The sequence below is a fragment of the Odocoileus virginianus genome, chromosome 5 (genome assembly GCF_023699985.2).
Source record: "Odocoileus virginianus isolate 20LAN1187 ecotype Illinois chromosome 5, Ovbor_1.2, whole genome shotgun sequence".
Classification (NCBI taxonomy): domain Eukaryota; kingdom Metazoa; phylum Chordata; class Mammalia; order Artiodactyla; family Cervidae; genus Odocoileus; species Odocoileus virginianus.
Genome location: NC_069678.1, coordinates 86323908 through 86348268, shown reverse-complemented (window position 1 = coordinate 86348268; position 24361 = coordinate 86323908). Strand labels below are relative to the sequence as shown.

Below are 24361 nucleotides of genomic sequence, written 5' to 3'. Positions count from 1 at the left end.
ATAAGAGTTGACTATGAAGCCCTGGAAGAACTGGGTGAATGAATGTCCCACTCATACCCCTTTTGTCTCCCTCCTTTCAGAGCAGAATTGTCCAGAATGACCTACACTATTGTCTCCATTTTCTCACCTCCCCCTTTGTCATCCCACTCCTAGTTAGTCTCTGCCTACTACCTCTGCAAAATTGCTGTTGACAATATTATCAGTGACCACTGTATTTCTAAATCCAATGGACACTTTCCCATCCTCTTTTATTTTTTTTACTTTAAAAAATTTACATTGGAGTATAGCTGATTGACAATATTGTGTTAGTTTCAGGTGTACAGCAAAGTGAATCCATTATACATATATATATATATATATATACACCCACTATTTTTTAGATTCTTTTCCCAAATAGACCATTACACAGTACTGAGTAGAGTTGCCCATGCTATATAGCAGGTCTTATTATTACCTATTTTATATGTAGTGTCCCAATTCAAATCTTCCAATTTATCCCTTCCCCCTTATCCCCTGGAAACCATAAGTTTATTTTCTACATCTGTAACTCTATTTCTATTTTGTTGATAAATTCATTTGTACCATGTTTTTTTCGGATTCCACATACAACTTATCCATAATTTTTATCTTTCTCTGACTTACTTCACTCAGTATGATAACCTCTATGTCCAGCCACGTTGCTGCAAATTGCATTATTTTGCAACTATTTTTGTGATCACACGGACCCCAGCTTGTCTAACACAATGAAACTAAGCCATGCCATGTGGGGCCACCCAAGAAGGTTGGGTCATGGTGGAGAGATCTGACAGAATGTGGTCGACTGGAGAAGGGAATGGCAAGCCACTTCAATATTCTTGCCTTGAGAACCCCATGAACGATATGAAAAGGCAAAAAGATAGGACACTGAAAGATGAACTCCCCAGGTCGGTATTTGCCCAATATGCTACTGGAGATCAGTGGAGAAATAACTCCAGAAAGAATGAAGGGATGGAGCCAAAGCAAAAACAACACCCAGTTGTGGATGTGACTGGTGATAGAAGCAAGGTCCGATGCTGTAAAGAGCAATATTGCATAGGAACCTGGAATGTTAGGTCCATCAATCAAGGCAAATTGGAAGAGGTCAACAAGAAGATGGCAAGAGTAAACATCGACATTCTAGGAATCAGCAAACTAAAATGGACTGGGATGGGTGAATTTAACTTGGATGACCATTATATCTACTGCTGTGGGCAGGAATCCCTTAGAAGAAATGGAGTAGCCATCACAGTCAACAAAAGAGTCCAAAATGCAGTACTTGGATGCAATCTCAAAAACAACAGAATGATCTCTGTTCATTTCCAAGGCAAACCATTCAATATCATGGTAATCCAAGTCTATGCCCTGACCAGTAATGCTGAAGAAGCTGAAGTTGAACAGTTCTATGAAGACCCACAAGACTTTTAGAACTAACACTCAAAAAAGATGTCCTTTTCATTATAGGGGACTGGAATGCAAAAGTAGGAAGTCAAGAAACACCTGGAGTTACAGGCAAATTTGGCCTTGGAGTACAGAATGAAGCAGGGCAAAGGCTAATAGAGCTTTGCCAAAAGAACATGCTGGTCATAGCAAACACCCTCTTCCAACAACACAAGAGAAGACTCTACACATGGACACCACCAGATGGCCAACACTGAAATCAGATTGATTATATTCTTTGCAGCCAAAGATGGAGAAGTTCTATACAGTCAGCAAAAACAAGACCGGGAGCTGACTGTGGCTCAGGTCATGAACTCCTTTTTGCTAAATTCAGACTTAAATTGAAGAAAGTTGGGGAAACCACTAAACCATTCAGGTATGACCTAAATCAAATCCCTTATGACTATACAGTGGAAGTGAGAAATAGATTTAAGGGATTAGATCTGATAGACAGAGTGCCGGATGAACTATGGACAGAAGTTTGTGACATTGTACAGGAGACAAGGATCAAGACCATCCCCAAGAAAAAGAAATGCAAAAAGGCAAAATGGCTCTCTGAGGAGTCCTTACAAATAGCTGTGAAAAGAAGAGAAGGGAAAAGCAAAGGAGAAAAGGAAAGATACACCTATTTGAATGCAGAGTTCCAAAGAATAGCAAGGAGAGATAAGAAAGCCTTCCTCAGTGATCAGTGCAAAGAAATAGAGGAAAATAATAGAAAGGGAAAGACTAGATATCTCTTCAAGAAAATTAGAGATCCCAAGGGAACATTTCATGTAAAGATGGGCTCAATAAAGGACAGAAATGGTATGGACCTAACAGAACCAGAAGATATTAAGAAGAGGTGGCAAGAATATACAGAAGAACTGTACAAAAAAGATCTTCATGACCCAGATAATCATGATGATATGATCACTCAGAGCCAGACATCCTGGAATGGGAAGTCAAGTGGTCTCAGGAAGCATCACTACGGACAAAGCTAGTGGAGGTGGTGGAATTCCAGTTGAGCTATTTCACATCCTAAAAGATGATGCTGTGAAAGTGCTGCACTCAATATGCCCGCAAATTTGCAAAACTCAGCAACTGCCACAGGACTGGAAAAGGTTGGTTTTCATTGTAACCCCAAAGAAAGGCTATGCCAAAGAAATGCTCAAACTACTGCACAATTGCATTCATCTCACACGCTAGTAAAGTAATGCTCAAAATTCTCCAAGCCAGCCTTCAGCAATACGTGAACCATGAAATTCCAGATGTTCAAGCTGGTTTTAGAAAAGGCAGAGGAACCAGAGATCAAATTGCCAACATCCGCTGGATCATCGAAAAAGAGAGTTCCAGAAAAACATCTATTTCTTCTTTATTGACTACACCAAAGCCTTTGACTGAGTGGATCACAATAAACTGTGGAAAATTCTTAAAGAGATGGGAATACCAGACCACTTGATCTGCCTTTTGAGAAACCTGTATGCAGGTCAGGAAGCAACAGTTAGAACTGGACATGGAACAACAGATTGGTTCCAAATAGGAAAAGGAGTACGTCAAGGCTGTATATTGTCACCCTGCTTATTTAACTTCTATGCAGAGTACATCATGAGAAACGCTGGGCTGGAAGAAGCACAAGCTGGGATTGAGATTGCTGGGAAACATATCAATAACCTCAGATATGCAGATGACACCACCCTTATGGCAGAAAGTGAAGAAGAACTAAAGAGCCTCTTGATGAAAGTGAAAGAGGAGAGTGAAAAAGTTGGCTTGAAGCTCAACATTCAGAAAACTAAGATCATGGCATCTGGTCCCATCACTTCATAGCAAATAGACGGGAAAACAGTGGAAACAGTGGCTGACTTTATTTTGGGGGGCTCCAAAATCATTGCAGATGGTGATTGCAGCCATGAAATTAAAAGATGCTTACTCCTTGGAAAGAAAGTTATGACCAACCTAGATAGCATATTAAAAAGCAGAGACATTACTTTGTCAACAAAGGTCCATCCAGTCAAGGCTATGGTTTTTCCATATAAGTTTGGGTAAACTCCGGGAGTTGGTGATGGACAGGGAGGCCTGGTGTGTTGCGGTTCAGGAGGTCGAAAAGAGTTGGACATGACTGAGCGACTGAACTGAACTGAATTGATAGTTTTTCCAATAGTCATGTATGGATCTAAGAGTTGGACTATAAAGAAAGCTGAGCGCCGAAGAATTGGTGCTTTTGAACTGTGGTGTTGGAGAAGACTCTTGAGAGTCCCTTGGACCGAAAGGAGATCCAACCAGTCCATCCTAAAGAAGACCAGTCCTGGGTGTTCATTGGAAGGACTGATGTTGAAGCTGAGACTCGAATACTTTAGCCACTTGATTCGAAGAAGTGACTCACTGGAAAAGACCCTGATGCTGGGAAAGATTGAGGGCAGGAGGAGAAGGGGACAACAGAGAATGAGATGGTTGGATGGCATCACCAACTCCATGGACATGGGTTTGGGTGAACTCCAGGAGTTGGTGATAGACAGGGAGGCCTGGCGCCCTGAAGTTCAATAGGTCGCAAAGAGTCAGACACAACTGAGCGACTGAACTGAACGGAATTGATGACTAATATTCCATTGTACATATGTACCACCCCTTCCGTATCCATTCCTCTGTTGATGGACATTTAGGTTGTTTGATGTTCTGGCTATTGTAAACAATGAATGTTGGAGAAGATGTGGAGAAAAGGGAACCCTCCTACACTGTTGACAGGAATGGAAACTGGTACAGCTACGATAGAGAAGAGTATGGAAATTCCTTAAAAAACTTAAAAAAGAGCTACCATATGATCCAGCATTCCATACTCCTGAGCATATACCCTGAGACAATCAGAATTCAAAAAGACACATGCACCCCAGTACTCACTGCAGCACTAATTATAATAGCCAGAGCATGGAAGCAACCCATTTTCTTTTTATTTGGTCTCTCTACTGCATTTAGTGCAGGCACACTGCCTTTCTGAAGTATTTTCTTCCCTTGGCTTTCTTGAGCCATGTACTTCTGATTTTCTGCTAGCCCTCTGGTGGCCCCGTCTCATTCTCCTCTTCTGGCTTCTTTTCTAATACACTATTAATGTAGATCAGTATCTCTGAATGACCCTTTTCCATACTCTGTCAATCCTAGGATTTCTAAACCAACTCCTCCTGCCCAGCCTTGTCTTCTGAGCTCCAGTTCTATATGTCTACTTGCATATTCAAGAAATCCCACAGATAAATCAAACTGAACATGTGAGTGTAGGAGTCATCACTTTCCCCAACAAACTTAGTCTTCCTCCAGTGTCCCCAGTCTCTATAAGGAAATACCAGCTACCCAACTGCTCAAGCCAGAAAGCTAGTAGTCTTTGGCTACTCACCCTCTCTTACACATAGACAATCAATCACTAGCTCCTGTAATTCTACATCTTGGATCACTCACTCCCACATCTGTCCGTTTCTTTTTATCTACTGCTGCCAAGCAAGATGTAGGCCAAGCCATCATCACCCCTTGCCTGGACTTTTGTATCAGCCCCCTGCCTCTATCTAGCAGCCTCCTTGTATTCACTTTAGCCCTCCATGCTATTTGCTTGTTTAGGCACCAACAGGACGGTGCATTCCTTCAGTTTAAAGTCTGTCCATGATCTCCTACATCCTTCAATTTACTACAAATCGCTTAAAACAGCTCATAAGATTTTGCATAATCTGGACTGTGCTGGCTCTTTCACCTCAACTTCATATCATTTTCCTTTCTTTTCTGGAGCCCATCACAATGATCTGCTCTCAATCCCTTGAACATGCCAAGATTTTCTCACTTTTGGACCTTCACACTTTCCCTCTGCTTAAACAGCTCCTCTCCATTCCCTTTGTCTGGCTCTCACTCATCCTTCAAGCCTCAGATTAATAACACTTCCTCAGGGCAGTTGACCCTAGCCCCCAGATTACGTCAGCTCACTCTGTTGTTTGTTTTTTTAACCTTTTGAACTTCTGCTTGGCAGCACTTTGCTTGTGATTCTTCTAATCTGTTAGTAGAGTATCTGCTTCATGTCCGCTTTCCCCACCAGAGTATTAGCTCTGTTACAACATCGTAGATAAGCATGTCGTTAGATACTCACTGAGTATTTCTGGACTGGCTGATAGTTGGGGGAAGGCCCAAGTAGCAGTGGTCTTCAGCACAGACTAGACTTGCCTGAGGCTATAACCCCCACCCTTTCCCCTCTTAAGGGAAGTTATAAGGACCAGAGGAAATAAAAGTACTGGGTGACTTCATGCACTGTTTAGTACAATATGAAGGAGTATTCATCACAATTTTACTTATTAGAGTGAAAAATCAAAAAAAGCCAACAGCCCCTAAATGTCCAGCAATAATGGGAATGGCTTCATACATTAACCAGTGGTTTAAAATAACTGCCTGATATATCTAAGCCTTGTTTCAAATAGAACTTCACATAGGACCCCAATGTAAGATGCATTAAAATTTGTCTATTCTGGTGAACATGGGAGCGGGCAGAGCTTCATCTTTTAGGCCATCTTTCATCTACCAGTTTTCCCTTTCTCTCCCTTCCCCCACTATTCATCCTTTCTCCTACAGGTCTTGAAGGTGTTCCAGTTCCTGGCTCTATTCTCTCTTTTCAAGTCAGGACATCATTTCTGTTTGGATTTCCATGAGACACTCCCAAATACTTTGTTGTGTCGTTGTTATGCTGACTCAAGTTGGTTTTCTGTTACTTGTAATTTTCAAAAACAAAAACACCTTAAATAATACTGTTGCAGCTTGAAATTCATTTATGTAATGGAAAGAGAACTGCGTTTAGAGTCAGAAAACTCTTTTTAAACCCATGTCCTGACTTCAGGCAAATAATCATTTTCAACTCAGTTTTCTCACGTGCAAACAGAGCTGAACTTTTGCATGTATTAAAAAAACAGTACTAATATATTAAAAGGATCAATCATTGAGCAGGCTTTCAACAAATGCTCAATAAATAAGATAAAAGTCTTGCTAAAACTCCCTCCTACCCGCTATAACTTGAAGGAGCATATCTAGTGCAGCCAAAGTTAGCAAGGCTGCCATCTTGTGGCAATTTACTAACACACTGAACAGTGTCACTTAGCACATTTGAAGCAAAACATTCATGGTCACATCTCTCTCTCGTTTTGAAAAATTTTTTGGCGGCACCACGCGGCACGTGGGATCTTAGTTCCCTGACCAGGGATGGAACCTACAACCCCTGCGTTGGAAGCGCAGTCATAATCACTTGACCACCAGGGAAGTCCCATATCTCTTTTTCTGACTGACTCTCCTGCTTCCTTCTTTCTCTGATAAGGATCCATGTGATTGTATTTGGCCTACCCTAATAACCCATGATCACCTCCCCATCTCAAGATTCTTAATTTAATCACATCTTCAAAATCCCTTTTGCCATGTAAGGTAGCATATTCACAGGTTCCAAAGATTTGAATGTGGACATCTTTGGAGAGTCATTATCCCACATACCACAGTGCATTTTTCTTCAGTAATATAACACTGGTAGCTTAAAACTGGCCACGATAGGAGTATTTACAATACAGAAATTGGCAAATGCTACAAATCAGGTTATTTCCTCTGTGGAGCGCATACTGTTAAAATCTTACTGCATACCTCTGGTTCTGATGGTTTGTTGAGGGGAAGAGCCATTAGAATTATGATATAATCCAGAGGACACCTAGGGCACCTCCTAGTTCTGCCACGTTTAGTGCAAAAAAATTGTGGGAATTTTATTTAGGCAGGAGCACCAAGGTCTTCAATCCCTTAAGAAAAAGTTTTGGGTGACGTACAGAAAATCAGTCATGGCTCCATCTAGAGGCTATATGATTAAGTTAAAGTTAACGCAGTATCCGTGGAAATGATGTCTGCCATTTCTGGATCAGGACTTTTCCTTCATGCCCTATTTCTTTTCCCATCACTATGATCCTGATGAACACAGGTGTTGGTTGAAAACAAAGAAAACATGGAATGTGTGGTGGATATGCAAAGTCAAAATTATCAACTAAGGCCTTGGGATCAGTTCCAGAAAGATTCTGTGTCATGTCAGCTCAATAGGTATGTGTGTGTGCAAGCTAAGCTGCTTCCGTCGTATCTGACTCTTTGTCACCCTATGAACTGTAGCCCAGAAAGCTCTTCTGTCCATGGGATCCTTCAGGCAAGAATATGGGAGTGGGTTGCCATGCTCTCCTCCAGGGGATCTTCCTGACCCAGGGATCAAACCTACGTCTCTCATGTCTCCTGCATTGGCAGCCAGATTCTTTACCACTTGTGCCACTTGGGAAACTCTTAGTAGCTACATACTGCAACTAATTTTCTTATCCCCATCTTCCAATAGATATAGGGTGTGGCATGTTGTGGTGGTTGCTCTTTGAAGTTCAATCCATAGGCTGATAAACATTGATGAAAGGTCACTGTGGAACTGAAGGAAGATGAATATTCCAAAATCCTGGACTTGGAGCTGGATGAAGTCATTGATGAGACTTGGATTGATTCCTTTGCAGCGGGGGACAGGTAGGGGGATAAGTATAGTGATGACAATTTGGTTATAAAAAGGGAGGGTTGTCTTAGTTAGGAGTTTTGGTTTGTTTCATTTATTAAAGTGTTAATAAAGAAAGAAGAGGATATATTGCTCCTGGGCCATCCAGGGTTTATTATCATGACATCTATCACTTATTGGGCACACAGCATCAGCATGCCCTTCATATATCTGGGCAATACCATCCCAAACAAAGAGAGTGCACCTTTTAACATCAAAGCTGACAGAGCTCACTGTCAACTTTCCTTGTATAGCTGACCCAGCCAACTCCATTCTCTTTAGTTTGAGTTCCCTGAGACAAGTGATTTGGGGAAAGGAGAAAAGCCAATAAAAGTTCATTAACGAGTGGGTTCCTACTGTGGACAGCTGAAGCTCAGTTCCTCTGGAGATCCTCAAACACACTGCAAAACACACACCTGAAAATGTTCCTCCAAGGGACAAGGAAGCTGAAATATTTGTTGACTGTTGGTTCTGGCTTTGAGGCAGAAAGCAGAGTAGGCTTTGTGGAGTTCTTTAGGAAATTCTAGCTTTCTAGTCTCAGAAGCTGCAACTTCCCTTTTCTCTTTACTTACATATGATGTGATGGCTTGGGCTACAGCAGCAAACTTGCAACTTTAAGGGTAAACTGAATCGCAGAGATATCAGCTCAGACATTACGGAGTCAATAAAAGTGCCCACCTACATTCTTCTTGTGAGCAAAACATACTTAAAAAAAAATATTACTCTAGTCAAGTTTTCTCTTGTCTGCAGCCAAAAGCATTCGTATTTCTGACTTATCTAGTCATGCAACCAAGGGCACACAGGCACAGACTTTGAATCAAAAGTTGGTGATATAAAGGAAATTTACTGGTGGTCCAGTGTTTAAGACTTGGCACTTTCATGGCCTGAGCTCATTCTCTGATTGGAGAACTAAGATCCCACAAGCTGCAAGGTGAGATTAAAAAAAAAAAAAAAGTGATATAAAGAAGCAGATGCTTAGGACTTTCCTGGTGGTCCAGTGGTTAAGAATCCACCTGCCAATGCAGGGGACACGAGTTCAATCCCTGGTCTGGGAAGATCCCACAAGCCTCAGAGCAACTAAGCCAGTGAGCCACAACTACTGATCCCACATGATCTAAAACCCATGCTCTGCAACAAGAGAAGCCACCACTATGAGAAGCCTACGCACCGCAACTAGAGAAAAGTGTGTGTGCAACAACAAAGACCCAGTGCAGCCAAAAATAAAATAATAAACAAAAAATTTTTAAAAGCAGATGCTCTTTGATGATGGGCCAGTAGTGGCAGTGCTTCTAATGGCACCACCCAGAATGTTGACCCTTCAGATCTTATTTTGCCTCCTAGCTACCTTTACCAGGGACAGAGACAATAGACTTTCAGAATCAAGTAATAATTATTCCTATTCATTGAATATTTAGTGAGCCAAATGTTTTTATAAATTTTCTGTCATATCAACAGTTCGAGATGAATTTTAACATATATGTTAAAATTTTTTGGCCGCAGCATGTGGGATCTTAGATTCCTGACCAGAGACCAAACCTATACCCCCTGAAGTAGAAGCACAAAGTCTTAACCACTGGACAAACAGGGAACTTCCTGGATTTTAATATCTTTTCCTGAGGTTAACTACCTTGACCAAGATTACACATTAAGTGGCAGTGTTGCGGTTCAGGTTCAGAGGAGAGCGGCACCAAAGCCAGATCTTAACCACTGTATTATCATATCACCAATATCTCTTTTGCCAACTTGTAATGTTTGGACCTGAGAGCTTAACTCAGGGACTCTATCCCAGGAGGAGAAGAAAGATGGGCTCACATACATTGTTGTCTGTCAGCCCCTTCTGGCAGGGGGATACAGGATCTGCCCAAACACAGACAGGCTCTGGGCCAGGCAGCACAGATGCAGACACTCCTCTGAGCCAGGCTGGGAAACACTCCAGATGAACCAGCAGACTTCTGTGTCTGAAACTCTGGGTGATAGGGAAGAATCTTGTGTGGCACCCTCAGAGACAAAGCAATCCTCCAGGTTTAGAATTTTGCTGAAATCCAGGCAAAATAAGTGGCAAAATACATGAAGAGGGGGCATGTGTGAGAATCAATCAACTCTCTGCTGACAATTCTTGGTTGAGAAATAACTGCATTCCTTTCTCCCTTTCTCTTCCCAGACTAGATTTTGAAGATCTGAGGCTGAAACCCCCCAAATCCAGTCTTCCACTCACCTCCTATTCACCCATCTCTAAGTCTCAGAGCCACCTTGACCCCTCTCACCCTTTTCGTTTAGTCACATTCGACATAAATATCTATTGAGTATCAATTTTGTGCCAGAGAAGCAAGAACTCTAACCTCAAGGTACTTACAAGGTACTAAAAGATAATTGCACAAATAATTATTTAATTAAGACTGTGCTATCTGCCAAGAAGGAAAAGTAATATTCAATGGGAGTGGACCCTTGGGGAACTAGATCTAGTCTGAAGGTTCCTATTCCAATCATCCTCCTTCCTTCTGTCTGCCTCCTCTTCACTGACCCCTTTATATAAATGCTGTCTCCTGCACTGTCTTCTTTGCTGCATCCCCATGCTAAAGCCTTGATTCAGACCTTACTACATCTTTATAGCTGTTTTCTAACAGGTCTCCCTGCCTCTTTTTTCACTCACTCAAGCCCATGCTCTACACCATATAGTTGTATTTCTAAAATACAATCTAACCTGCTCCTTCTCACTTTCCCATTAGGGTTTCACATCTCCTGCCTGGTACAACTTACTCAACTTCTTTTTTCAGGCTTATCTCCTATCCCTCTCCTCCAGGAAACTTGCACCTCATCCAGGCACAGATTCCCATCTCCCCTACTGTTTATTCATGCTTGCCCTGCAATGAATTCATCTCAGCCCAGGGAAAGATTATTCCGAATTCAAGGGGCTCACTGAACATGGGCTTGATGAGAGTTCAGCATGGATGAGGCACTGAGTACTGGGCACCTAACAAGATCAGTGAGGAGGAAAAGCTGGAACCAGTAGTCAGCACATCTGATAATATCCCCCAGTGGTGATACTGGTTTCTACAATACACTGTCCATGAGGGCAGTGACAGTGTCTGACTTGTCTACTGCTGCACTCCTAGTTGTGCCTGCTACAAAGTAGTGTGGAGCTCAGCATAGAACTCAATAATTTTTTTCAGTGTATAAGTAAATGAAAAAAAAAGTCACCAATTTTTTAAAATTCTTAAACTGTCTTCACTAGAGTCACAAGTGCCTGTGTTCAGACTCCTTAAAAGATTAGAAGTTCCTGAAAGGCAGGCATGGTGATGTACTCATGTGTACACTATTTACAAAGAATCACTTTACCAAACGGTTTTACATGGGTTATTGGTTCTGTTTCTCATTACAACCATATGAATTACTATCCCCAATTTATAGTTGGGGAAGATTTGTTCCTTATTTTCTTCCTTTTCCTTTCTGTTTCCTCCTTTTTCTCCCCTTCCTATAGGATGCATGTATGGTTTAAGCATTTCCTGTCTCTAATTCAGAAAGAGATTTAGAAGGGCTAAATGTAGAGCTCATTACAAAGAGGGCCAGGCAGGCTACTTGCCCTGGGCTACCCACACAGCCTGGTTTCCCTGTTGACTCACATGGTAAACAATTTGCCTGCAACGTGGGAAACATGGGTTCCAACCCTGGGTCAGGAAGATCCCCTGGAGGAGGGCTTCAGTATTCTTGCCTGGAGAATCCCATGGACAGAGAAGCCTGGCAGGCTAGAGTCCAGAGGGCCTCAAAGAGTCTGAAGCAACTTAGCATGCATACGTGCACATGTGTGTGCGTGCGCAACACACACACACACACACACACACACACACACACACATGAAGCACTCAAATATAATCTTTTGATGTTCGGTTCAGTTCAGTCGCTCAGTCTTGTTCGACTCTTTGCAACCCCATGGACTGCAGTGCGCCAGGCCTCCTTGTCCATTAGCAACTTCCAGAGTTTACTCAAACTCATGTCCATTGAATCAGTGATGCAATCCAACCATCTCATTCTCTGTTGTCCCCTTCTCCTCCTGCATTCAATCATTCCCAGCACCAGGGTCTTTTCAAATGAGTCACTTCTTTGAATCAGCTGGCCAAAGTATTGGAGTTTCAGCTTCAGCATCAGTCCTTCCAATGAATATTCAGGACTGGTTTTCTTGAGGATGGACTGGTTGGATCTCCTTGCAGTCTGAGGGACTCTCAAGAGTCTTCTCCAACACCACAGTTCAAAAGCATCAATTCTTCAGTGCTCAGCTTTCTTTATGGTTCAACTCTCACATCCATACATGACTACTGGAAAAACCAAAGATTTGGCTAGAGGGACCTTTGTTGGCAAAGTAATGTCTCTGCTTTTTAATATGCTATCTAGGTTGGTCATAACTTTTCTTCCAAGGAGCAAGTGTATTTTAAGTTCATAGCTGCAGTCATCATCTGCGGTGATTTTGGAGCCCCCCAAAATACAGTCTGTCACTGTTTCCTCATCTATTTTTCACGAAGTGATGGGACCAGATTCCATGACCTTGGCTTTCTGAATACTGAGTTTCAAGCCTGCTTTTTCACTCTCTTCTTTCACTTTCATCAACAGGCTCTTTAGTTCTTCTTCACTTTCTGCCATAAGGGTGGTGACATCTGCATATTTGAGGTTACTGATATTTCTCCCAGCAATCTTTATTCCAGCTTGTGCTTCATCCAGTCTGGCATTTTGCATGATGTACTCTGCATATAAGTTAAATAAGCAGGGTGACAATATACAGCCTTGACATACTCCTTTCCCGATTTGGAACCAGTCTGTTGTTCTATGTCCAGTTCTAACTGTTGCTTCCTGACCTGCATACAGGTTTCTCAAAAGGCAGGTCAGGGGGTCTGGTATTCCCATCTCTTTAAGAATTTTCCACAGTTTGTGGTGATCCATACAAAGGCTTTGGCGTAGTCAATAAAGAAGAAATAGATGTTTTTCTGGAAATCTCTTGCTTTTTTAATGATCCAGCGGATGTTGGCAATTTGATCTCTGGTTCCTCTACCTTTTCTAAACCCAGCTTGAACAAATGGAAGTTCACACTTCATGGACTGTTGAAGCCTAGCTTGGAGACTTTTGAGCATTACTTTGCTAGCCTGTGAGATGAGTGCAATTGTGTGGTAGTTTGAGCATTCTTTGGCATTGCCTTTCTTTGGAATTGGAATGAAAACTGACCTTTTTCAGTCCTATGGCCACTGCTGAATTTTCCAACTTTTTATGTTATGTCTGAATAAAGTTTATGTGTGAGACACTGTTCTTGTTAAATGTCAGTATTTAAAATATACTCTAATTTTTGTTCCACATTTTGTCACATGATCATTTTCTTTTAAATATTCCGGGGGTCATAAAATTGAGAAGAGGCCCAGGTTTAGAGAACTTAGGTAACCTGACCAAATTCTGACCCCTGGTAAAGCACCTAAGCCATGGCTGGAACCCTGGATGTCTTCCCACCAGGGGCATCACTACCTCCAAATTGCAGCAGATGATTCCAGTATGGTCTACCACAGGAGCTACGTTCTGGGGTTTAGTCACATAGATGTGTTTCCTCTAAAATTCCGACACTTTGTGAACTTGGCAAATAATTCAACATCCTCGCTTTAAAACTGGAGGTCATAATGGTAACTACCGCGGAGAGTTCCTATTAGAATTAAGTGAAAACGAGCTTGAAGCTTTCAGCAGAGGTCTGGCATGTACTCAGCGCGCAGTAAATGGCAGTCGTTATTATAAGAATTGTATTTGTTGAATGAGTGACTCTGGCATACAACGCTTGCATTTGACTTGAAGCTTGGAGCTGTCAGAGGCGTTCGACTGAAGGGGTGGCAACTTGCCAATTCTTTTCTGGAAATAAAATCTTTGTGGGAGGATAATCACTGGTTGGAAAGCGTGAGCCTTGAGGGAACAAAGCTCAGCTCCCCAGGCCCAAGGAGCACGGAAGTGAAGTTCTCCTTGCGCTTAGCGGCCACCGTGATGAACCTCCCCCGGACTGACTGGCAGCCGGCTGGGAACGCCCAGCCGGGGGCAAAGATGCCTCAGAAGCCAGGTTTTAACAGAGCGAAGCAGGATCTCTTCTAATTCTGCTCATCTTTTTTTCCCCCTCTCGATCATCTTATTCTCGGGGACCACACCCAGAGTGCGGGGAAGAAGGACTCCTAAACCGCGGGGCGGAGGCTTCCGCGCGGCCCCAGACCTGACCATCTATGGTCACAGAGCGCACCGAACTAACAGGAAGTGGGTTGCGCTTCCACCTTCCCAGCCCCGGCCAGAGCCAGCAGGGCGGCGGCGGCGGGCACGCCCAGAAACCCTGGGCTATGCCTGAGCATCCCTGCCGACCCCTCCCTACACCCAGCCTCCGCAGGTCCTCCCGAAACACTGCCCAAACCAATGGCCTCCTCACGTCACAAACGGGGAAACCGAGGTATCCACGCCCAGAGGGAGGCGGAGCTTAGTTTGGTCTACTACCGGTGGAGGGCGTGGTCTAGATTTAGACACGCCCCGTCGCTCACGCCTCGGGGGCGGGGCTCTTTCCCCAAGCTGGAGGGGAATTCTTTCTCCTGGGCGTGGCGGATAAGGGGCGGAGTCACCAGCCAGGCGGCCAGACTTCCTCCCGGGTCCCTCCGCTGGGCCGGCTAAAACGCCGGCCCTTCATTTCCGGTGGGGGTGCCGCGCCCAGTGAGGGCCCGGAAGTGGGTCGCGCGAAGGTTGCTGGGCGGTTCTTGCCGGAAGTGGAGAGCGGCTGATCGCAGTCCCGAGGTGAGACAGAAGTCTGAGGTGAGTGTGCGCGGTGGGGAGTGACTGGGGTCCGCTCCTCGGTCCACTGGCCTTTGGCGTTATTAATGGCCTTTCTGGCCTAGGTGCGTGCGGTGAGCCCTCCTGAAGGGGCCGGCGCGGTGGGGCCCTTACGCCGACCCCGGATCCTGGGCGCGGTCTCTCGAGGTGGGGCCGGAGTGACCAGCTGAGCCGGGCTCTCCTGTGGAGGCCCTCCCTCCGCTGGACTTAGCTGTTCTGGAGGTCAGTCTCAACGGAGGCCTGATTCCTAAGGAGCCCTGACTGAAAGAAACCTCCGAGACCTTAGAGTCTTCACTGTTCCTGGTCTCGCCCCCATTGCTTGGATGGGTAAACTGATTCCCGAAGAGACGAGGCTTGTCTAAGGTCTTACTGCGAAACAATCGGAAACAGTCTTTAACAGGGAATGAATCGGAATCTAGACCTCAGTTCCTTAGTTTATTAGCCCCAGATCCTTCGCCCGTTCATTTCCCAGGAACCTTTCTGTACCTTGGGGTGGTCTTCCGGTAGGTGTCTCTCAGGCAGTTGCAGGTTTAAAGGCTACCCGCTGCGTGGAACTTTGATTTAAAAATACAGCTTGTTTGGAATGTGTGGGGAGTTTTTTTTTTTTTAAAGAGTGGAGCAGGTCTTTGTGTTTGCAATCTGAGAGCCTCCCCTTTCTCTTAGTCTGTAGTTCTTATCTTGAAAACCCAAGTTAACTTTATTGAAGGTATCTCATACTTCTGGTCACGAAGTCTGTTGGCTCAGGTTTGGCTCCACTGCAAAGCATCGGTGGCCATAGTTGCTTTATTTAATTTGTTTGAGCCTCATTTTTCTCACCTTTTAAGTGAAGATCTCTGCTCACCTCACAGGATTAAATTCAGTGTAACAAATTATGTTTATTCTTTGTTAGGCACTCTGCCATATCCAGGGCTTGCAAAAACAAAATAAGGTAGACCCTTCCCTCATGGATCTGACATTGTTCGCAGGGAATTTATCAAATACTATAAATGTGATGCGTGTTAGGAAAGAACAGGGTACTATGGCAGTATGTAACAAGGGGCTCAGAAAAATCGCTTCTGCAGAAGCAGGGTTTAAGATGAGTTTCAGACAACGAAGAGCTCGATGAAGACAGGATGAGAAACTTAAAGCATAGATTAGTATCAGAACTGTGTCAGTTGAAACTCTTCATAGGGATCCCTGTTCAAGTGAAAAACGAGGGTGGTGGGGAGCCCAGCACATTAATCATTCACTGGTCATTTATTGAGCCCTTAATGTGTGTGAGGCACATATGAAATGAGGCACTTGGCCCTGGTGACCAAGAATACAGTAGTTCTCTTGGAGTGGAGGAGGAAGCAGACAAGTAAATCGTGGGTAGCTTACAGTGTTGTGCACCTTGTGAGCACAGGGCTCTGAGAGGAAGGCTACCTGAGCCAGGTTTCCAGGCTTTGGGGAGGAAGTGGGAGGGTAAGTCTTGCAGGATTTATTTAGCCATGTGGTGAATCTGAAAAAGGAATTTCCAGCCAAAGACTCCAATGCAAGAAATGGAGACTGGACACTGAAAGACCATGACTGGAATTCCAGTAAAGCTCAGAGAAGTGGAGGAAGTGGGCAGTGGTGGCATCAAAATGAAGGCCCTTGTAAAGCCTGCTAAGGAATTTGGAGCTTACCCTGAAAGCTGTGGGGAGGCTTTGAACCCTCTTACCCAGGAAAAAGATGTGGTCATATTGATGTTTTATTAATACTTTGTCTGTGAGGGGGGAGGGAAAGGACTTCACTGGGGAAGTAGACGAATGTTCCGAAGGTTGAACAATGGCTTGAACTAAGACAGTGAGAAGGGAAAGAAGAGGAGGGATCAAATTTGAGCAATGTGAAATAGGTGGAATCCATAGATTTGGAGGCTGATTATTTATGGAAATGAAGAAATAGAAGGGGCCTAGGACAATTGTTTGACTTTTCTGGTTTAGGGAAGTGGTAGTACTATTTACCAAGATAGGTACTCTATGAGGAAGGTTAACTGGAGAGGTGACATGGAAAGAAAATGAATTTTGGATGAATTTAGTTCGAGATGTTTGCAGCACATCTAGGCAAAGATGTCTAATAAGGTATCCTGGCTAGAAGAAACAGCATGAACAAAGATGTGGAGGCAGGAGGGGATTTATATTGTTCAGTGAAGTACTGGGGCCTCGGGTTTGTAGAGGAAGATAAGACCAGAAAGAAAAGGTAGGTGCTGCCAGATTGTCAGGGGCTTTTAATGCCTTGTTTGAATACGTTTGGATTTATTCTATGGTTGCCATTTTGCTTATTATTTGAGTTACTGCTGTTCAGTATAAAAAAATTTCAGTTGCATTTTCTTCCCCCTTCCCCAGAAACATTTCATCAGTCAGACGTTTTGGAGGAGTTTAAATAAAATGGTAGCAGTGAAAGTACTTTGTCAAGTACCACCTGTCATGCAAATCAAAAGTGGTAGTATTGCTAAGCTTCAGTGTGTGTGTTTTTTATTTGCTGAAGTTAGCTTTTTAGTTTGTAAAATGTTTCCAGCCTGAAGGATTGAAGCCTTTTTTTCATCCCTTTTCTTCCTTATACATACCTTTTTTATAGTTGCAGTTATTTTTTCAACTAGGAACTGAGCCTTTAAAAAGTGACTTCCTTCTTTCAGTTTTCTGTGAGGCGTGGTGAGTCCAAGATGCATTTCACTTTAGCAAATGCAGTGTCATTGGAAGTTGAACCCTCTGGTTTGAAATTTAATCCTGAGATTGGAAATCTGAGGATCCTCAAGCCATATCTTAGGCAGTGCTAGTGATTATTTCTTTGCCTTACCCTCATCAGTTTCTTTATTTTCTATTAAGCTGGCTTTCATATCTATACTTAAGCTTTTCAACCAAACCAGACTGCTTTTTTGAAAAGAACCATTTTCATCTTGTTACCCCTTCACTGGCTTCATTTTCCCAGAGAATCAAGTCTAAACTCTTTTGTCCAATTTACAGAGTTCTCCAGAGTCAGACCTTTAATTTAGTTTTCATTGGGTAGTACAGATTGACTTTCTGATTTAGAGAGTTCCAAACTATTAGCATTTTGTTTGTACCTTTTGCACTTACCTTTGGCTCATGATTACATTAGAGCAGAGTTTCTCAACCTCAGCATAATTCACATTTTGGGCCAAATAGTTCTTCATTTTGCAGGGTTGTGCTGTGCATTGTAGGATTTCAGCAGTATCCCTGGCCTCTACCCACAAGATGCTGGGGCAGGCCTTCAACTGTGATAACTAAAAACGTCTTCAGATATTGCCAGATGTCTCCTGGATTGAGAATAGTGCATGAGAAAATATCTTAGCTCTGATTGTGTGGTGTCTTATCTCCAATTCAGTTCTCTGAAGGCAGGCTCCATTGCCGTGATTAACACAGTGTATGGCACATGATAAGTGGAGGGTACTTTGCAAGAAATGGATCATGGGTTTCATTGAAGTGTCAAGAATTATTGTTTATTCAAGGAATTTCTGGGTGGGCTTTGAAGGACTGGCTGTTTTGTGGTTTTTTCCCCCTCAGAGAATGTGATCTTAATGAAGAAAGCCATTGTTTAGGCACTCACTAGAAATGAGATTTGTATTAGTTGACAGCACAAGTCAGCTGATTTATATTTCTCCTTTATTGGAGGTATATAAATTCCTGTTTTCTTTGTCTGCACTTAGACAGCTTTCTTTAGCAAACAGGGATTCTCATTTTATTTATTTATTTTTGGTTGTGCTGGATCTTCATTGGTGCGCACAGGCTTTGTCTAGTTGCGGTGACCGGGGGTTACTCTTGGTTGCAGTGCAAGGGCTTCTCATTGAAGTGGCTTCTCTCATTGTGGAGCATGGGCTCTAGGCGCATGGGCTTCAGCAGTTGCAGTACTCAGACTCAGTAGTTGTGGGCTCGAGAGCTCAGAATCAGTAGTTGTGTTGAATGGGCTTAGTTGCTTTGAGGCACGTGGAATCTTTCTGGACCAAGGATCGAGCCAGTGTCCCCTGTATTGGCAGGTCGATTCTTTTTTTTTTTTTTTAAGCAGGTGGATTCTTATCCTCTGTATTATCTTCTGGATTCTTATCCACCAGGAAAGTCCCTATCCTTTAGTTTAAATTGCAGGCAGTTTATGATATTGTTACTCAGCATTTATTTTGACTGATAAAATTGTCATATAGTTGACGCTCGTACAGCATGGATTTACAGGAGTTCACTTACACCGATGGGTATGGAGGGCTGGCTGTAAAGTTACTCCGGGAGTTCCTGCTGCACTGAGGACCTGTGCTCATACCGCCAGGTAGTTCAAGGGTCGATTGTAGTTTCATGACCTTAGAGTTACTGCAGCGCTAGCATTCACCATGAAACTATTTGTTCTTCATATACCATCACGTAAACATAATAAAAACGATCAAAGCTCTAGAAATACTCCTCAGCTACAATGCAGCTTTGTTAGCCTTATATTACCAAACCTGTTGTGTCACATTTTTCCATTCCACTGCAAAATATAGTTGAAATGTCGAGCGGAAAGAGGGAGCTTTTTTGTTGTTGTTGTTGTCTTTTTCCCTCCAGGGAAAATTCCCTCCAGGAAAATTAAAATTCCTGTACTTAAGTTAATTATAGAGGTACAGTCACAGATCTTTTCATATCTGTAGCTGAATCATGGCTAGGGACAAATGACATCCTTGAATCTATCTTTATGCATGAGAATGGGAAATGCTGTTCTGTTTAAAGCAACTACCAATTGAAATCAACCAGTGTGGTTTTTCCTTATATAATATAAAAGATGCCTACTGAATGCTTTTATGTTGTTAGTCTTCATAATATGAATGAATGTTCATTGAATATAAGAGAGAGGGTAACCCATGACCACACAAAGTTATCTCTTTGCCCCAAAGCATTGAAACAGTTAGTTCTTAAGTCTGACTTCAGCTTGTACACTATTACTAACTTTACTCACTCCTGGAGCTTTAGATAGAGGACATGTTTATTGAGGGAACAGGAGACAAGTGCTGATATTGGGCAGAATTCTTTCCCTCCCTAGAAGACAGACCTTTCTTTCTGTTTTAATCTAAACCTCAGGTGGCAGTGACTCGAGCACTAAATGTCATTGGTTTCATCAGAGAAACCAAATGCTTGGGGAAGAACAGTGGCTCCTGATTTGGGTTAGATTTAGATAGCATCTTTACTGGGGCAAAGTGCTGTCTGTTCTTTGGTTTCTGGGTTACAGGCCAACTTGTAAGTATCCTGTTGGCATGTGTAGGTTTTGATCTGTAACATGTTAGAGCCTAGTGATGAGAATTTCTATATTGTTAGGAGTAGAACTAAACTAATGCCTTATGTTTGTGGTAGCTTAGAAGAGATATCCAAGTGGAACTGTTTTGTTGTCTTTTATTTAAAAGAAATTATATAACTATGCTTTAAAAAAAAAAAGTTTGGAAAACAGAAGGGGAAATTGTCCAAAAATCCATCACTTTAACTTGACAAATATTGTAAATTTTGTGTTCTTTTCAAGTCTTTTCCCACAGTGCATGTAGCTATTTCCCTGTAATTAGAAGTCTAAGCTAACACTGCAGTGAACACCTTCATGCCTATCACTTTTCCCACGTTAGTATTACTTTCTTAGGATAACATCTTGGGAACAGAATTTCAAAGTAAGGGCCAACAGAAGCGTTTTGAAGCAGATCAGGTGGGCTACAATAATATACAGGGTGACTTGTATAGTTGCTTTATTTTCAATTCTACTTAAGGGTATGACCTACAGGAACAACTACCAGACATAGTAGAAAACATTTTAAGCATAGCTGCTTTTTGTAAGTAGAAACTCATTCCACTGCCTTAATTGCCTAGTGAAAAGAGGCAAGAACTGTAGGAGTAACCTGGTTCCATTTACTTCTGAATGACAGGTAGAAGGAATTGGGTTGTTGAATTGTTAGAATGAGAATATGAAGCAGCTTTAGCAGGAGTCACTGACCATTTCTGATTTCACTTGGTTTCAAACCACCAAAGAAGTTGCTGGAGAATCAAGCTCCTCATTTCTTTTTGTTCTGCATAATATCTCTCCAGAAGCCTGTGCATTCTCATTACTTAATGATGTTTCTTTGTTGATGACTTGTAAACATTGATCTCCAGCCTTAATCCTTTCCCAATCTTATTTCTAATTATTTGTTGGCTATTCCTACTTGGAAACTTCATCTTCTGTTCAAGCTGTGTATCCAAGACTGACCTCATGTTCTTGCCTTAGCTAGAACATGCCAGAAACTTGTTTTTGCCTATAGCATCATCATTCTCTTACTTCCCTGGATTTGCCATTCTGGAGTCATCTTTGACTCCCTTCTCTGAATGCTACTATACTCCACAGTACCAGACAGTTAATATTTGTTCTGTGTTTAATGCTCACTTGTTTTGTGTGACCTCAGAGGGCAGAACCAAGATCAGTGGGTGGAAGTTGCAGGGAGACTCGTTTTACCTCCATATAAGGAAGAACTTTTAAATACTTAGAGCTGTGTGAATGGAATAGGCTGTCTCCAGAAGTCTTGGGTTCTCCACACTGAGGGCGTTTGAACAGAGGCTACCTGACTAATTGCTGAGGATGTTGAAAGATTTGTTCTTGCATCTGATGATGCTTTCTAGACTCCTTCTCGATCCTGAGAGCCAGTGATTCAATGAAAGATAGCTTTGTCCCTCCTGCTAGACTTCCTCAGAGCAGAAACACTATTTTGCTTTTAATTCAGGTGCTGGTCACTTAGTGGCCTAAAAGTCATTTTTTTTTCCCCTTTGCAATATCAGAACTGTTTTTTGCAGTAGCACTTTTATTTTGCAGCTAGTTGAACAGCTTTCAACCTAACCTAGATCCTAATATAGTCCTTTTTTCTCCCCAAAACTGATTCTCTCAGACAGTACTTGTAAAAATTTAGCTTTCATTGTATTATTCCTTCATTCAAAAATCCTTGAAAGGCTTCACATTTATCACAACACCAAATTCAAATACTGCCTGGCTGTCAGTGCCCTCCGTAACCTAGCCCACCTTGCTTATTTCCCATAACACTATGTGGACTGTCTGCTCACACTCTGTACTGAGTCTCCTTGGTCTCTGTTTGTTTTTGATTGCTCTAGAATGTCTTTCCTTGCTTCTTTTACTTTTTCTGCCCCACTTCTTTCCTGAAACCAACTCTAGTCCTCATTGATTTCTTCTGAACTCCAAGCATATAGTCATTTATACTCTGTAATTTAGGACTGTACAACATCTTACAAAGAAAAAGCTCCAGTGTATTGGCTGATACTTTAATTTTTCCCAATCCAAATTAGTTAATCTCTTAACAGAACTTTAAAAAATATAGTCTTCAGTATTTATTCCATTGGCATTTGTGTTGCCCTTCTCAATAAGAATGAAAACTTCTATATGGCAGAGACTGTGAGTTTGCCATTTCTTCAGTAGCTGTGTCAGTGCGAAGCACTTTCATGTTATGAGCATCTTCTATGTGCCAGGTTTTCTAGATGCTGGAAATTTGGGGGAGGGGGCAGTTTAGGGGAGCAGGGGCAGGGAGAATGAAGAAATTTCTCATGCTTCTGGAGCCTATATTCTAGTACATGGTAGGGAGTGATAACATTTTACATTTGAACTGTATTTTAAGGCTCCCAAAGAGACTGCTTAGTCGCTCAGTTGTGTCTGACTCTTTGTGACTGTAACCCACCTGGCTCATCTGTCCATGGGGATTCTTCAAGGCAAGGATACTAGAGTGGGTTGCCATGCCCTCCTCCCAGGGATCTCCCTAACTCAGGGGTCAAACCCAGGTCTCCTGCATTGCAGACGAATTCTTTACAGTCTGAGCCACCAGGGAATCCCATGAATACTGGAGTGGGTAGCCTACCCCTTCTCCAGGGGATCTTCCCCACCTAGGAGTCGAACTGGGGTCTGCTACATTGCAGGCAGATTCTTTACTACCAGCTGAGCTACTTACCTATAAAACCAAGTCCTTTGATCCTTACATCTCTGTGTGCTAGGTGCATGCATGCTAAGTCACTTCAGTCATGTCCGACTCCGTGTGACTGTATGGACTGTACCCTGCCAGGTTCCTCTGTCCATGGGATTTTCCAGGCAAGGATACTGGAGTGGGTTGCCATTTCCTTCAACCTAGGGATTGAATCCGTTATCTCTTAGGTCTCCTGCATAGGCAGGCTTGTTCTTTACCACTAACGCCACCTGGGAAGCCCCAGGTGTGCTAGGTGATGATCCATTAAATGACTGTCCTGAAGTTAATACATGGCTAATACATGGCAGAGTTGGGACTCAAACCTTGGTCTCCTGAATCCTAGTTTTATTAAGACTTGAGTAATTAAGACTTTCTTGCCTTCTGAGACTTTTATGATGAATGCCTAAATAGCTAGGAATCTGTATATTTGTTTATGGACGCTTACATACAGTTCTTGGCTATTGGCAACCAAAACTGGCAGGTAACAAGATTAGGCATAGCTATAGTTCTCTGCTTTGGCAATTCTATATTGGGAAAAATCTTATTTTAAATATTTACCTTCCAAATATGTGTCATCTCTACTGAAGGTGAAAAAAATATTGGCCTCCATGGAGGAAATTGAGAGCAGAGAAGTTGAAGGCTGCTAATATTGTGACTCGACACCGTAAAGAGACCTTGAAGCTACAGTGCTGTGCTCAGCAAACAGCTGGGGCTGGATGCTGTGATGAACCAGTTAGTCCCTTAAGCGCTTGAAAGCCATGTGGAGTGGTGGGAAGAGCCTGAGAATTTGTCTTCTCCCCACTTTAACGTCTGTCGGTTTCCTTCTTCTAAAGATGGGGATCAGTATGTTTGTAACATACATCATAGAATTACTGGACAAAAGAAGCAGTAGTTTGATGATGTAAAGCACAACTATAAGGGAGTTTTGGTTTTTTTTTTCCTTTATAAATTTTTTTATTGTTTTGTTGGCTGCACCTTGGGGCGTGCGGAGTCTTAGTTCCCCGACCAAGGATTGGACCTGTGCCCCTTGCATTGGGAGTATGGAGTCCTAACCACTGGACTGTCAGGGAAGTCGGGGAATTTTGTTTTTAATTGATATTATATCATCTAATAAGGTTATCTTCCTTAAGGTATTTAGTTTGACAATCTCTATATCAGTGTAATTTGTGCCCAAGAAGGCTGTGTTTATTTAAAAGAGCATGTTCGTTAGATCCTACAATTAGGGCAGGGAGGAATTTTTTTTAAGAACAGAGGAAAAGCACCCCACACTTCTCCTCAGACTTAACACAAGAGAGGAGACAGCCAGACTTGTGTTGAGGGGAGAGAGGGTAAAAGCCCTTATTATTATCATGTTTTTCAAGGACCTATATTAACGTATTGTGTTTATAGTGCCTACCACATTTATAGTACTGGAATTAAAAAGGCAAGATGAGGTCTCTTCTGTAGGGTGACTAATAGCCTGTTGACTTAAATGATTTTAAAGCAGTGTGTGAAATGTGTGGTAGAAATAAGTACACAATGAAGTATTGTGGGAGACATACTGGTGAGATGATACCTTAGCTGAGATTTAATGAATGGTAGGAATTCTAGGGGCAGATTGAGAA

General features: G+C 42.6%; 1 protein-coding gene across 5 annotated transcripts in view; it reads left to right on the top strand.

The window, feature by feature from the left end:
• Window positions 1-14622: 14622 nt before the first annotated feature.
• CAP1 (cyclase associated actin cytoskeleton regulatory protein 1) overlaps window positions 14623-24361 on the top strand; it is a 28053-nt gene continuing 18314 nt past the window's right edge. For 2 of the 5 annotated variants that reach the window (XM_020894098.2, XM_020894100.2), the window contains exon 1: window positions 14624-14776. The gene's annotated coding sequence lies outside the window, so the exon portion shown is untranslated. Of the gene's footprint in view, window positions 14795-24361 lie in introns of all 5 variants that reach the window. The other 3 variants (XM_020894096.2, XM_020894097.2, XM_020894102.2) reach the window with 2 other exon arrangements.